Raw genomic sequence first — 16,224 nt, 5'->3', positions numbered from 1 at the left:
AGAAGATTATATTCCAAAGATTGCTTTCAGAACACGTTACGGTCATTATGAGTTTATGGTCATGACGTTTGGTTTAACTAATGCACCAGCTGTGTTCATGGACCTTATAAATCGAGTGTGTGGACCATACCTTGACAAGTTTGTCATTGTTTTCATTGATGACATACTTATTTACTCAAAGAATGATCGAGAACACGGTGAATATTTGAGAAAGGTGTTAGAAGTATTGAGGAAGGAAGAATTGTACGCTAAGTTTTCAAAGTGTGCATTTTGGTTGGAAGAAGTTCAATTCCTTGGTCACATAGTGAACAAAGAAGGTATTAAGGTGGATCAAGCAAAGATAGAAACTGTTGAAAAGTGGGAAACCCCGAATACTCCGAAACACATACGCCAGTTTTTAGGACTAGCTGGTTACTACAGAAGGTTCATCCAATACTTTTCCAGAATAGCAAAACCCTTGACTGCATTAACGCATAAAGGGAAGAAATTTGAATGGAAGGATGAACAAGAGAAAGCGTTTCAGTTATTGAAGAAAAAGCTAACTACGGCACCTATATTGTCATTGCCTGAAGGGAATGATGATTTTGTGATTTATTGTGACGCATCAAAGCAAGGTCTCGGTTGTGTATAAATGCAACGAACGAAGGTGATTGCTTATGCGTCTAGACAATTGAAGATTCACGAAAAAAATAATACGACGCATGATTTGGAATTAGGCGCGGTTGTTTTTGCATTAAAGACTTGGAGGCACTACTTATATGGGGTCAAAAGTATTATATATACCGACCACAAAAGTCTTCAACACATGTTTAATCAGAAACAACTAAATATGAGGCAGCGTAGGTGGATTGAATTGTTGAATGATTACGACTTTGAGATTCGTTACCACCCGGGGAAGGCAAATGTGGTAGCCGACGCCTTGAGCAGGAAGGACAGAGAACCCATTCGAGTAAAATCTATGAATATAATGATTCACAATAACCTTACTACTCAAATAAAGGAGGCGCAATAAGGAGTTTTAAAAGAGGAAAATTTAAAGGATGAAATACCCAAAGAATCGGAGAAGCATCTTAATATTCAGGAAGACGGAACCCGATATAGGGCTGAAAGGATTTGTGTACCAAAATTTGGAGATATGAGAGAAATGGTACTTAGAGAAGCTCATAAAACCAGATACTTAATACATCCTGGAATGGGGAAGATGTACAAGGATCTCAAGAAACATTTTAGGTGGCCGGGTATGAAAGCCGATGTTGCTAAATACGTAGGAGAATGTTTGACGTGTTCTAAGGTCAAAGCTGAGCATCAGAAACCATCAGGTCTACTTCAACAACCCGAAATCCCAGAATGGAAATGGGAAAACATTACCATGGATTTCATCACTAAATTGCCAAGGACTGCAAGTGATTTTAATACTATTTGGGTAATAGTTGATCGTCTCACCAAATCAGCACACTTCCTGCCAATATGAGAAGATGACAAGATGGAGAAGTTAGCACGACTGTATTTGAAGGAAGTCGTCTCCAGACATGGAATACCAATCTCTATTATCTCTGATAGGGATGGCAGATTTATTTCAATATTCTGGCAGACATTACAGCAAGCATTAGGAACTCGTCTAGAGATGAGTACTGCCTATCATCCACAAACTGATGGGCAGAGCGAAAGGACGATACAAACACTTGAAGACATGCTACGAGCATGTGTTATTGATTTCGGAAACAGTTGGGATCGACATCTACCGTTAGCAGAATTTTTCTACAACAATAGCTACCATTCAAGCATTGAGATGGCGCCGTTTGAAGCACTTTATGGTAGAAAGTGCATGTCTCCGATTTGTTGGAGTGAAGTGGGGGATAGACAGATTACGGGTCCGGAGATAATAAAAGAAACTACCGAGAAGATTATCCAAATTCAACTACGGTTGAAAACCGCCCAAAGTCGACAAAAGAGCTACGCTGACATTAAAAGAAAATATATAGAATTTGAAATTGGAGATGAAATGTCCCGTTCTTATTGATTAAAAACGTTCCATATTAATTGATTTCGTTGCGAGGTTTTGACCTCTATATGAGACGTTTTTCAAAGACTGCATTCCTTTTTAAAACAAACCATAACCTTTATTTCATAAATAAAGGTTTAAAAAGCTTTACGTAGATTATCAAATAATGATAATCTAAAATATCCTGTTTACACACGACCATTACATAATGGTTTACAATACAAATATGTTACATCGAAATCAGTTTCTTGAATGCAGTTTTTACACAATATCATACAAACATGGACTCCAAATCTTGTCCTTATTTTAGTATGCAACAGCGGAAGCTCTTAATATTCACCTGCGAATAAACATGCTTTAAACGTCAACAAAAATGTTGGTGAGTTATAGGTTTAACCTATATATATCAAATCGTAACAATAGACCACAAGATTTCATATTTCAATACACATCCCATACATAGAGATAAAAATCATTCATATGGTGAACACCTGGTAACCGACAATAACAAGATGCATATATAAGAATATCCCCATCATTCCGGGACACCCTTCGGATATGATATAAATTTCGAAGTACTAAAGCATCCGGTACTTTGGATGGGGTTTGTTAGGCCCAATAGATCTATCTTTAGGATTCGCGTCAATTAGGGTGTCTGTTCCCTAATTCTTAGATTACCAGACTTAATAAAAAGGGGCATATTCGATTTCGATAATTCTACCATAGAATGTAGTTTCACGTACTTGTGTCTATTTTGTAAATCATTTATAAAATCTGCATGTATTCTCATCCCAAAAATATTAGATTTTAAAAGTGGGACTATAACTCACTTTCACAGATTTTTACTTCGTCTGGAAGTAAGACTTGGCCACTGGTTGATTCACGAACCTATAACAATATATACATATATATCAAAGTATGTTCAAAATATATTTACAACACTTTTAATATATTTTGATGTTTTAAGTTTATTAAGTCAGCTGTCCTCGTTAGTAACCTATAACTAGTTATCCACAGTTAGATGTACAGAAATAAATCGATAAATATTATCTTGAATCAATCCACGACCCAGTGTATACGTATCTCAGTATTGATCACAACTCAAACTATATATATTTTGGAATCAACCTCAACCCTGTATAGCTAACTCCAACATTCACATATAGAGTGTCTATGGTTGTTCCGAAATATATATAGATGTGTCGACATGATAGGTCGAAACATTGTATACGTGTCTATGGTATCTCAAGATTACATAATATACAATACAAGTTGATTAAGTTATGGTTGGAATAGATTTGTTACCAATTTTCACGTAGCTAAAATGAGAAAAATTATCCAATCTTGTTTTACCCATAACTTCTTCATTTTAAATCCGTTTTGAGTGAATCAAATTGCTATGGTTTCATATTGAACTCTATTTTATGAATCTAAACAGAAAAAGTATAGGTTTATAGTCGGAAAAATAAGTTACAAGTCGTTTTTGTAAAGGTAGTCATTTCAGTCGAAAGAACGACGTCTAGATGACCATTTTAGAAGACATACTTCCACTTTGAGTTTAACCATAATTTTTGGATATAGTTTCATGTTCATAATAAAAATCATTTTCTCAGAATAACAACTTTTAAATCAAAGTTTATCATAGTTTTTAATTAACTAACCCAAAACAGCCCGCGGTGTTACTACGACGGCGTAAATCCGGTTTTACGGTGTTTTTCGTGTTTCCAGGTTTTAAATCATTAAGTTAGCATATCATATAGATATAGAACATGTGTTTAGTTGATTTTAAAAGTCAAGTTAGAAGGATTAACTTTTGTTTGCGAACAAGTTTAGAATTAACTAAACTATGTTCTAGTGATTACAAGTTTAAACCTTCGAATAAGATAGCTTTATATGTATGAATCGAATGATGTTATGAACATCATTACTACCTTAAGTTCCTTGGATAAACCTACTGGAAAAGAGAAAAATGGATCTAGCTTCAATGGATCCTTGGATGGCTCGAAGTTCTTGAAGCAGAATCATGACACGAAAACAAGTTCAAGTAAGATCATCACTTGAAATAAGATTGTTATAGTTATAGAAATTGAACCAAAGTTTGAATATGATTATTACCTTGTATTAGAATGATAACCTACTGTAAGAAACAAAGATTTCTTGAGGTTGGATGATCACCTTACAAGATTGGAAGTGAGCTAGCAAACTTGAAAGTATTCTTGATTTTATGAAACTAGAACTTTTAGAATTTATGAAGAACACTTAGAACTTGAAGATAGAACTTGAGAGAGATCAATTAGATGAAGAAAATTGAAGAATGAAAGTGTTTGTAGGTGTTTTTGGTCGTTGGTGTATGGATTAGATATAAAGGATATGTTATTTTGTTTTCATGTAAATAAGTCATGAATGATTACTCATATTTTTGTAATTTTATGAGATATTTCATGCTAGTTGCCAAATGATGGTTCCCACATGTGTTAGGTGACTCACATGGGCTGCTAAGAGCTGATCATTGGAGTGTATATACCAATAGTACATACATCTAAAAGCTGTGTATTGTACGAGTACGAATACGGGTGCATACGAGTAGAATTGTTGATGAAACTGAACGAGGATCTAATTGTAAGCATTTTTGTTAAGTAGAAGTATTTTGATAAGTGTCTTGAAGTCTTTCAAAAGTGTATGAATACATATTAAAACACTACATGTATATACATTTTAACTGAGTCGTTAAGTCATCGTTAGTCGTTACATGTAAATGTTGTTTTGAAACCTTTAGGTTAACGATCTTGTTAAATGTTGTTAACCCAATGTTTATAATATCAAAAGAGATTTTAAATTATTATATTATCATGATATTATGATGTACGAATATCTCCTAATATGATATATATACATTAAATGTCGTTACAACGATAAACGTTACATATATGTCTCGTTTCAAAATCATTAAGTTAGTAGTCTTGTTTTTACATATGTAGTTCATTGTTAATATAATTAATGATATGTTTATTTATCATAATATCATGTTAACTATATATATATAACCATATATATGTCATCATATAGTTTTTTTTACAAGTTTTAACGTTCGTGAATCACCGGTCAACTTGGGTGGTCAATTGTCTATATGAAACCTATTTCAATTAATCAAGTCTTAACAAGTTTGATTGTTTAACATGTTGGAAACATTTAATCATGTAAATATCAATCTCAATTAATATATATAAACATGGAAAAGTTCGGGTCACTACAGTACCTAGCCGTTAAATAAATTTCGTCCCGAAATTTTAAGCTGTTGAAGGTGTTGACGAATCTTCTGGAAATAGATGCGGGTATTTCTTCTTCATCTGATCTTCATGCTCCCAGGTGAACTCGGGTCCTCTACGAGCATTCCATCGAACCTTAACAATTGGTATCTTGTTTTGCTTAAGTCTTTTAACCTCACGATCCATTATTTCGACGGGTTCTTCGATGAATTGAAGTTTTTTGTTGATTTGGATTTCATCTAACGGAATAGTGAGATCTTCTTTAGCAAAACATTTCTTTAAATTCGAGACGTGGAAAGTTTTATGTACAGCCGCGAGTTGTTGAGGTAACTCTAGTCGGTAAGCTACTGGTCCGACACGATCAATAATCTTGAATGGTCCAATATACCTTAGATTTAATTTCCCTCGTTTACCAAATCGAACAACGCCTTTCCAAGGTGCAACTTTAAGCATGACCATCTCTCCAATTTCAAATTCTATATCTATTCTTTTAATGTCAGCGTAGCTCTTTTGTCGACTTTGGGCGGTTTTCAACCGTTGTTGAATTTGGATGATCTTCTCGGTAGTTTCTTGTATAATCTCCGGACCCGTAATCTGTCTATCCCCCACTCCACTCCAACAAATCGGAGACCTGCACTTTCTACCATAAAGTGCTTCAAACGGCGCCATCTCAATGCTTGAATGGTAGCTGTTGTTGTAGGAAAATTCTGCTAACGGTAGATGTCGATCCCAACTGTTTCCGAAATCAATAACACATGCTCGTAGCATGTCTTCAAGCGTTTGTATCATCCTTTCGCTCTGCCCATCAGTTTGTGGATGATAGGCAGTACTCATGTCTAGACGAGTTCCTAATGCTTGCTGTAATGTCTGCCAGAATCTTGAAATAAATCTGCCATCCCTATCAGAGATAATAGAGATTGGTATTCCATGTCTGGAGACGACTTCCTTCAAATACAGTCGTGCTAACTTCTCCATCTTGTCATCTTCTCTTATTGGTAGGAAGTGTGCTGATTTGGTGAGACGATCAACTATTACCCAAATAGTATCAAAACCACTTGCAGTCCTTGGCAATTTAGTGATGAAATCCATGGTAATGTTTTCCCATTTCCATTCCGGGATTTCGGGTTGTTGAAGTAGACCTGATGGTTTCTGATGCTCAGCTTTGACCTTAAAACACGTCAAATATTCTCCTACGTATTTAGCAACATCGGCTTTCATACCCGGCCACCAAAAATGTTTCTTGAGATCCTTGTACATCTTCCCCGTTCCAGGATGTATTGAGTATCTGGTTTTATGAGCTTCTCTAAGTACCATTTCTCTCATATCTCCAAATTTTGGTACCCAAATCCTTTCAGCCCTATACCGGGTTCCGTCTTCCCGAATATTAAGATGCTTCTCCGATCCTTTGGGTATTTCATCCTTTAAATTTCCCTCTTTTAAAACTCCTTGTTGCGCCTCCTTTATTTGAGTAGTAATGTTATTATGAATCATTATATTCATAGATTTTACTCGAATGGGTTCTCTGTCCTTCCTGCTCAAGGCATCGGCTACCACATTTGCCTTCCCCGGGTGGTAACGAATCTCAAAGTCGTAATCATTCAATAATTCAATCCACCTACGCTGCCTCATATTCAGTTGTTTCTGATTAAATATGTGTTGAAGACTTTTGTGGTCGGTATATATAATACTTTTGACCCCATATAAGTAGTGCCTCCAAGTCTTTAATACAAAAACAACCGCGCCTAATTCCAAATCATGCGTCGTATAATTTTGTTCGTGAATCTTCAATTGTCTAGACGCATAAGCAATCACCTTCGTTCGTTGCATTAATACACAACCGAGACCTTGCTTTGATGCATCACAATAAATCACAAAATCATCATTCCCTTCAGGCAATGACAATATAGGTGCCGTAGTTAGCTTTTTCTTCAATAACTGAAACACTTTCTCTTGTTCATCATTCCATTCAAATTTCTTCCCTTTATGCGTTAATGCAGTCAAGGGTTTTGCTATTCTGGAAAAGTCTTGGATGAACCTTCTGTAGTAACCAGCTAGTCCTAAAAACTGGCGTATGTGTTTCGGAGTTTTCGGGGTTTCCCACTTTTCAACAGTTTCTATCTTTGCCGGATCCACCTTAATACCTTCTTTGTTCACTATGTGACCGAGGAATTGAACTTCTTCCAACCAAAATGCACACTTTGAAAACTTAGCGTACAATTCTTCCTTCCTCAATACTTCTAACACCTTTCTCAAATGTTCACCGTGTTCTTGGTCATTCTTTGAGTAAATAAGTATGTCATCAATGAAAACAATGACAAACTTGTCAAGGTATGGTCCACACACTCGGTTCATAAGGTCCATGAACACAGCTGGTGCATTAGTTAAACCAAACGGCATGACCATAAACTCGTAATGACAGTAACGTGTTCTGAAAGCAGTCTTTGGAATATCATCTTCTTTCACCCGCATTTGATGATACCCGGAACGTAAGTCAATCTTTGAATAAACAGACGAGCCTTGTAGTTGATCAAATAAGTCGTCGATTCTCGGTAGTGGGTAGCGGTTCTTGATGGTAAGTTTGTTCAACTCTCGGTAGTCGATACACAACCTGAATGTACCATCTTTCTTCTTGACAAACAAAACAGGAGCTCCCCACGGTGATGTGCTTGGTCGAATGAAACCACGCTCTAAAAGTTCTTGTAATTGGCTTTGCAGTTCTTTCATCTCGCTGGGTACGAGTCTGTAAGGAGCACGAGCTATTGGTGCAGCTCCTGGTTCAAGATCTATTTGAAATTCAACGGATCGATGTGGGGGTAATCCCGGTAATTCTTTCGGAAATACATCGGGAAATTCTTTTGCAATGGGAACATCATTGATGCTCTTTTCTTCAGTTTGTACTTTCTCGACGTGTGCTAGAACAGCATAGCAACCTTTTCTTATTAGTTTTTGTGCCTTCAAATTACTAATAAGATGTAGCTTCGTGTTGCCCTTTTCTCCGTACACCATTAAGGGTTTTCCTTTTTCTCGTATAATGCGAATTGCATTTTTGTAACAAACGATCTCCGCTTTCACTTCTTTCAACCAGTCCATACCGATTATCACATCAAAACTCCCTAACTCTACTGGTATCAAATCAATCTTAAATGTTTCGCTAACCAGTTTAATTTCTCGATTCCGACATATATTATCTGCTGAAATTAATTTACCATTTGCTAATTCGAGTAAAAATTTACTATCCAAAGGCGTCAATGGACAACTTAATTTAGCACAAAAAATCTCTACTCATATAGCTTCTATCCGCACCCGAATCAAATAAAACGTAAGCAGATTTATTGTCAATAAGAAACGTACCCGTAACAAGCTCCGGGTCTTCCTGTGCCTCTACCGCATTAATATTGAAAACTCTTCCACGGCCTTGTCCATTCGTGTTCTCCTGGTTCGGGCAATTTCTAATAATGTGGCCTGGTTTTCCACATTTATAACAAACTACATTGGCATAACTTGCTCCGACACTACTTGCTCCGCCATTACTCGTTCCGACACCATTTGTTCCTTTCGTTCTATTAACCCCTGGTCCATAGACCTCACACTTCGCCGCGCTATGACCATTTCTTTTACACTTGTTGCAAAATTTGGTGCAGAACCCCGAGTGATTCTTTTCACACCTTTGGCATAGCTGCTTCTGATTGTTGTTGTTGTTGCGGTTATTATTGTTGTTGGGATGATTGTTGTAGTTGCTGTTATTGTTGTTGTTGTTGTTGTTGTTGTTGTTGTTGTTGGGCCGTTTGTTGTAGTTGCGATTGATGTTGCGATTGTTGGGATAATTGTTGCGATTATTGTTGGAATTGCTGTTGTTGTTATATTGGTGATTCTTATCACCGTTTTCCTCCCACTTTCTTTTGACTTGCTTCACATTGGCCTCTTCAGCAGTCTGTTCTTTAATTCTTTCTTCAATCTGGTTCACTAGTTTGTGAGCCATTCTACATGCCTGTTGTATGGAGGCGGGCTCGTGTGAACTTATATCTTCTTGGATTCTTTCCGGTAATCCTTTCACAAACGCGTCGATCTTCTCTTCCTCATCTTCGAATGCTCCCGGACACAATAGGCACAATTCTGTGAATCGTCTTTCGTACGTGGTAATATCAAATCCTTGGGTTCGTAACCCTCTAAGTTCTGTCTTGAGCTTATTGACCTCGGTTCTGGGACGGTACTTCTCGTTCATCAAGTGCTTGAATGCTGACCACGGTAGTGCGTACGCATCATCTTGTCCCACTTGCTCTAGATAGGTATTCCACCATGTTAACGCAGAACCTGTGAAGGTATGCGTAGCGTACTTCACTTTGTCCTCTTCAGTACACTTACTTATGGCAAACACCGATTCAACCTTCTCGATCCACCGTTTCAATCCGATCGGTCCTTCGGTTCCATCAAATTCCAAAGGTTTGCAGGCAGTGAATTCTTTGTAGGTGCATCCTACACGATTTCCTGTACTGCTAGATCCAAGGTTATTGTTGGTATGTAGCGCAGCCTGTACTGCGGCTATGTTTGAAGCTAGAAAAGTACGGAATTCCTCTTCATTCATATTCACGGTGTGTCGAGTAGTCGGTGCCATTTCCTTCAAAATAGTTAAATGGAACAAGTTAATCATACAGAATATTAAGAGTAGTTAATAGTATTTCGTAGCATAATATGAACTCATTTATAAAAGCTTTTTCTTCATATTAGCGTTTTATAAGTTTAAATTCGGGTAGTACCTACCCGTTAAGTTCATACTTAGTAGCTAATATACAATTCAACTGCTACAATTCTATATGAAAAACTGATTATAATAATATTTCGCGTTCAAACTTTTATACAATATTTTACAAACTTACAATACCGCTTATTTTACATAAAGCATGAAATATAGCACACAATAACTTTGATACAAGATAGTTGTGAAGACAATTCTAGCTAGTACACAAGTTGTTCAGCAAAGGCAATAAAGACACGTAATTCATACGTCCAGAAACAAGTCATGCATTCTGGTTTTACTAGGACTACTTCCCATCCTTGGTCTTGTGCAACATAACCGTTATGGCCGTTGATAAGACAGCGTGTTGTAACGTCATCAAAGGGACGAGGGTTACGTAATGTCCAACAGTCCCGTAATAATCTAAAAACCTCATTTCTTACCCCAATTACCGACTCCGTTACTTGTGGAAACGTTTTGTTTAATAGTTGTAGCCCGATGTTCTTGTTCTCACTTTGGTGAGAAGCGAACATTACTAATCCGTAAGCATAGCATGCTTCTTTATGTTGCATGTTAGCTGCTTTTTCTAAATCACGAAGTCCAATATTCGGATATATTGAGTCAAAATAATTTCTTAACCCGTTGCGTAAAATAGCATTTGGGTTCCCCGCAATATATGCGTCAAAGTAAACACATCGTAACTTATGGGTTTCCCAATGTGATATCCCCCATCTTTCAAACGAAAGTCTCTTATAAACCAAGACATTCTTGGAACGTTCTTCGAATGTCTTACAAACTGATCTCGCCTTAAATAGTTGTGCCGAAGAATTCTGGCCGACTCTAGACAAGATTTCATCAATCATGTCTCCGGGTAGGTCTCTTAAAATATTGGGTTGTCTATCCATTTTGTGTTTTTAAACTGTAAAATAGACAAGAGTTAGATTCATAAAAAAAAATACTTATTAATACAAGCAATTTTTACATATATCATAAAGCATAAGAACACTATATTACATATATTACACCACACGAATACAACTATCTTATTCCGACTCGCTCGTTTCTTCTTCTTCAGTTTTGGTTCGTTTTGCCAAGTTTCTAGGGATATATGATGTTCCCCTAATACGAGCCGTCGTTGTCCACATTGGTTTAGAAAAACCTGGTGGTTTAGAGGTTCCCGGGTTATTGTTACAACTTAAGGACTTCGGGGGTTGACGATACATATAAAGTTCATCGGGGTTGGAATTAGATTTCTCTATTTTTATGCCCTTTCCCTTATTATTTTCTTTTGCCTTTTTAAATTCAGTTGGGGTAATTTCTATAACATCATCGGAATTCTCGTCGGAATCCGATTCATCGGAGAATTGGTAATCCTCCCAATATTTTGCTTCCTTGGCGGAAACACCATTGACCATAATTAACTTTGGTCGGTTGGTTGAGGATTTTCTTTTACTTAACCATTTTATTATTTCCCCCACCGGTTCTATTTCTTCATCCGGTTCCGATTCTTCTTCCGGTTCCGATTCTTCTTCCTGTTCCGACTCTTCTTCCGGTTCTTCTTCGGGAACTTGTGAATCAGTCCACAAATCATTCCAAGTTACATTTGACTCTTCATTATTATTAGGTGAGTCAATGGAACTTGTTCTAGAGGTAGACATCTATCACATAATATCAAACACGTTAAGAGATTAATATATCACATAATATTCATATGTTAAAAATATATAGTTTCCAACAAAAATGTTAAGCAATCATTTTTAAAGAAAACACGGTCGAAGTCCAAACTCACTAATGCATCCTAACAAACTCGATAAGACACACTAATGCAAATTTTCTGGTTCTCTAAGACCAACGCTCTGATACCAACTGAAATGTCCCGTTCTTATTGATTAAAAACGTTCCATATTAATTGATTTCGTTGCGAGGTTTTGACCTCTATATGAGACGTTTTTCAAAGACTGCATTCCTTTTTAAAACAAACCATAACCTTTATTTCATAAATAAAGGTTTAAAAAGCTTTACGTAGATTATCAAATAATGATAATCTAAAATATCCTGTTTACACACGACCATTACATAATGGTTTACAATACAAATATGTTACATCGAAATCAGTTTCTTGAATGCAGTTTTTACACAATATCATACAAACATGGACTCCAAATCTTGTCCTTATTTTAGTATGCAACAGCGGAAGCTCTTAATATTCACCTGAGAATAAACATGCTTTAAACGTCAACAAAAATGTTGGTGAGTTATAGGTTTAACCTATATATATCAAATCGTAACAATAGACCACAAGATTTCATATTTCAATACACATCCCATACATAGAGATAAAAATCATTCATATGGTGAACACCTGGTAACCGACAATAACAAGATGCATATATAAGAATATCCCCATCATTCCGGGACACCCTTCGGATATGATATAAATTTCGAAGTACTAAAGCATCCGGTACTTTGGATGGGGTTTGTTAGGCCCAATAGATCTATCTTTAGGATTCGCGTCAATTAGGGTGTCTGTTCCCTAATTCTTAGATTACCAGACTTAATAAAAAGGGGCATATTCGATTTCGATAATTCAACCATAGAATGTAGTTTCACGTACTTGTGTCTATTTTGTAAATCATTTATAAAATCTGCATGTATTCTCATCCCAAAAATATTAGATTTTAAAAGTGGGACTATAACTCACTTTCACAGATTTTTACTTCGTCGGGAAGTAAGACTTGGCCACTGGTTGATTCACGAACCTATAACAATATATACATATATATCAAAGTATGTTCAAAATATATTTACAACACTTTTAATATATTTTGATGTTTTAAGTTTATTAAGTCAGCTGTCCTCGTTAGTAACCTATAACTAGTTGTCCACAGTTAGATGTACAGAAATAAATCGATAAATATTATCTTGAATCAATCCACGACCCAGTGTATACGTATCTCAGTATTGATCACAACTCAAACTATATATATTTTGGAATCAACCTCAACCCTGTATAGCTAACTCCAACATTCACATATAGAGTGTCTATGGTTGTTCCGAAATATATATAGATGTGTCGACATGATAGGTCGAAACATTGTATACGTGTCTATGGTATCTCAAGATTACATAATATACAATACAAGTTGATTAAGTTATGGTTGGAATAGATTTGTTACCAATTTTCACGTAGCTAAAATGAGAAAAATTATCCAATCTTGTTTTACCCATAACTTCTTCATTTTAAATCCGTTTTGAGTGAATCAAATTGCTATGGTTTCATATTGAACTCTATTTTATGAATCTAAACAGAAAAAGTATAGGTTTATAGTCGGAAAAATAAGTTACAAGTCGTTTTTGTAAAGGTAGTCATTTCAGTCGAAAGAACGACGTCTAGATGACCATTTTAGAAGACATACTTCCACTTTGAGTTTAACCATAATTTTTGGATATAGTTTCATGTTCATAATAAAAATCATTTTCTCAGAATAACAACTTTTAAATCAAAGTTTATCATAGTTTTTAATTAACTAACCCAAAACAGCCCGCGGTGTTACTACGACGGCGTAAATCCGGTTTTACGGTGTTTTTCGTGTTTCCAGGTTTTAAATCATTAAGTTAGCATATCATATAGATATAGAACATGTGTTTAGTTGATTTTAAAAGTCAAGTTAGAAGGATTAACTTTTGTTTGCGAACAAGTTTAGAATTAACTAAACTATGTTCTAGTGATTACAAGTTTAAACCTTCGAATAAGATAGCTTTATATGTATGAATCGAATGATGTTATGAACATCATTACTACCTTAAGTTCCTTGGATAAACCTACTGGAAAAGAGAAAAATGGATCTAGCTTCAATGGATCCTTGGATGGCTCGAAGTTCTTGAAGCAGAATCATGACACGAAAACAAGTTCAAGTAAGATCATCACTTGAAATAAGATTGTTATAGTTATAGAAATTGAACCAAAGTTTGAATATGATTATTACCTTGTATTAGAATGATAACCTACTGTAAGAAACAAAGATTTCTTGAGGTTGGATGATCACCTTACAAGATTGGAAGTGAGCTAGCAAACTTGAAAGTATTCTTGATTTTATGAAACTAGAACTTTTAGAATTTATGAAGAACACTTAGAACTTGAAGATAGAACTTGAGAGAGATCAATTAGATGAAGAAAATTGAAGAATGAAAGTGTTTGTAGGTGTTTTTGGTCGTTGGTGTATGGATTAGATATAAAGGATATGTTATTTTGTTTTCATGTAAATAAGTCATGAATGATTACTCATATTTTTGTAATTTTATGAGATATTTCATGCTAGTTGCCAAATGATGGTTCCCACATGTGTTAGGTGACTCACATGGGCTGCTAAGAGCTGATCATTGGAGTGTATATACCAATAGTACATACATCTAAAAGCTGTGTATTGTACGAGTACGAATACGGGTGCATACGAGTAGAATTGTTGATGAAACTGAACGAGGATCTAATTGTAAGCATTTTTGTTAAGTAGAAGTATTTTGATAAGTGTCTTGAAGTCTTTCAAAAGTGTATGAATACATATTAAAACACTACATGTATATACATTTTAACTGAGTCGTTAAGTCATCGTTAGTCGTTACATGTAAATGTTGTTTTGAAACCTTTAGGTTAACGATCTTGTTAAATGTTGTTAACCCAATGTTTATAATATCAAAAGAGATTTTAAATTATTATATTATCATGATATTATGATGTACGAATATCTCCTAATATGATATATATACATTAAATGTCGTTACAACGATAAACGTTACATATATGTCTCGTTTCAAAATCATTAAGTTAGTAGTCTTGTTTTTACATATGTAGTTCATTGTTAATATAATTAATGATATGTTTATTTATCATAATATCATGTTAACTATATATATATAACCATATATATGTCATCATATAGTTTTTTTTTACAAGTTTTAACGTTCGTAAATCACCGGTCAACTTGGGTGGTCAATTGTCTATATGAAACCTATTTCAATTAATCAAGTCTTAACAAGTTTGATTGTTTAACATGTTGGAAACATTTAATCATGTAAATATCAATCTCAATTAATATATATAAACATGGAAAAGTTCGGGTCACTACAGGAGAGATGGTCATGCTTAAAGTTGCACCTTGGAAAGGTGTTGTTCGATTTGGTAAACGAGGGAAATTAAATCCAAGGTATATCGGACCATTCAAGATTATTGATTGTGTCGGACCAGTAGCTTACCGACTTGAGTTACCTCAACAACTCGTGGCTGTACATAACACTTTCCACGTATCGAATTTGAAGAAATGTTTTGCTAAAGAAGATCTCACTATTCTGTTAGATTAAATCCAAATCAACGAAAAACTTCAATTCATCGAAGAACCCGTCGAAATAATGGATCGTGAGGTTAAAAGACTTAAGCAAAACTGAAGGTTTTTCGTATGCCCGAGAGACATATTAAATTAATGTAGCTAATATGTTATGATCCAAGTCGGGTCATACCTAATAACAAACTTACCTACACCTTATACGTATTTGATCTTAACGATTGGATCATTAAACAAATACGCGACACTTGGATTTTAGAAAATCGGGTTTCTAAAATATTATCACTTGAGATAAATTATTTGGATAATGAGACACCCCCAAATAGGGCCTGGGGTATTTGTGTCTAATTATATCAAATCACAGTTGTATAAACGAGAACGACTCTACATGAGACGTTTTGTTGAGTTTTGCAGCTGAAGATAAATATGTCTTTAATTGATATGATATGTAATGAAGACTCAAAGCATAGAAAGCAATCATCATCAAAGCAGTAGATATACAGCGGAAGCAATATTTAAGTACCTGGGAATAAACATGCTTAAAAAGTCAACACGAGGTTGAGTGAGTTCATAGGTTTGTCATAAATAATGATTTCAGTAATAGTGTTAGACCACAAGATTTAGTTTGTAAAGTAGATCTCGCAAGATCCAAAAGTTGATCTCCCGCAGGATCAAAAAGTTATGCCAGTGCGTGATATTTAGACTAAACGTTGTTTGCCCCGTGACAAGTTGTTCTGTCCTTGTCGTTTAATTTTATTTTCAAGTAATACAAAGACTTAGTCAAATGTATCGGGGACGTTACTCCCGATAGGCCTATCCCCAATAATTAAGAATGCTGCAGCAATTAAAAATATCACTGTAGGGACTTAGTCGGACATAGCCGGGTAT

The sequence above is a fragment of the Rutidosis leptorrhynchoides genome, chromosome 11 (genome assembly GCF_046630445.1).
Source record: "Rutidosis leptorrhynchoides isolate AG116_Rl617_1_P2 chromosome 11, CSIRO_AGI_Rlap_v1, whole genome shotgun sequence".
In the NCBI taxonomy this organism is placed as follows: Eukaryota; Viridiplantae; Streptophyta; class Magnoliopsida; order Asterales; family Asteraceae; genus Rutidosis; species Rutidosis leptorrhynchoides.
Note: the sequence above shows the minus strand (reverse complement) of the source record.